The 469-nt window shown below is 30.1% G+C and overlaps 1 pseudogene; it reads left to right on the forward strand.

Annotated features, from left to right (window-relative positions):
- Positions 1 to 469, forward strand: part of LOC119594351 — a 26883-nt pseudogene that overhangs the window by 2014 nt on the left and 24400 nt on the right.

The following is a 469-nucleotide window of genomic DNA, read 5'->3' on the forward strand; positions in this document are numbered from 1 at the left end:
TGTATTTTAAATGTTTTCTTGAGATATAAAGTGTAATATATTTCATAAGCTAAAAAAACAGGCACACATGTTATGCAAAACATACTCCCCAAAACCCTATGCAGTATGATGATTTTAAAAAAATGGGGTTTATTAGACTTAAAAGGACCCTTTAAGATGTGAGTATTAGTAATGATGTAACATTTAATATAACATGTATTGTTTTTACTGAAAGTACAGTATAATACAATCTAGGAAGCTTTTTGTCTTAAGAAAACTTTTGTAACCATAGAATTTACTTGAGCCCAATGAAGGTGAAGATCTCAGCGACTCATTAGCAGGGAAAATTTTTGGGTCGAGGACTTCAGTCACATGTTCCTATTGCTTGTTTGTTGGTATTTTCCCTTATTCACACCTAGATCTCAGATTATACAAAGTATATGTGAATTTTACTTTTAAAAAGTGAATTAGTAAAAATAGAAAAAGGAAG

This window comes from Penaeus monodon, chromosome 33 (genome assembly GCF_015228065.2).
Source record: "Penaeus monodon isolate SGIC_2016 chromosome 33, NSTDA_Pmon_1, whole genome shotgun sequence".
In the NCBI taxonomy this organism is placed as follows: domain Eukaryota; kingdom Metazoa; phylum Arthropoda; class Malacostraca; order Decapoda; family Penaeidae; genus Penaeus; species Penaeus monodon.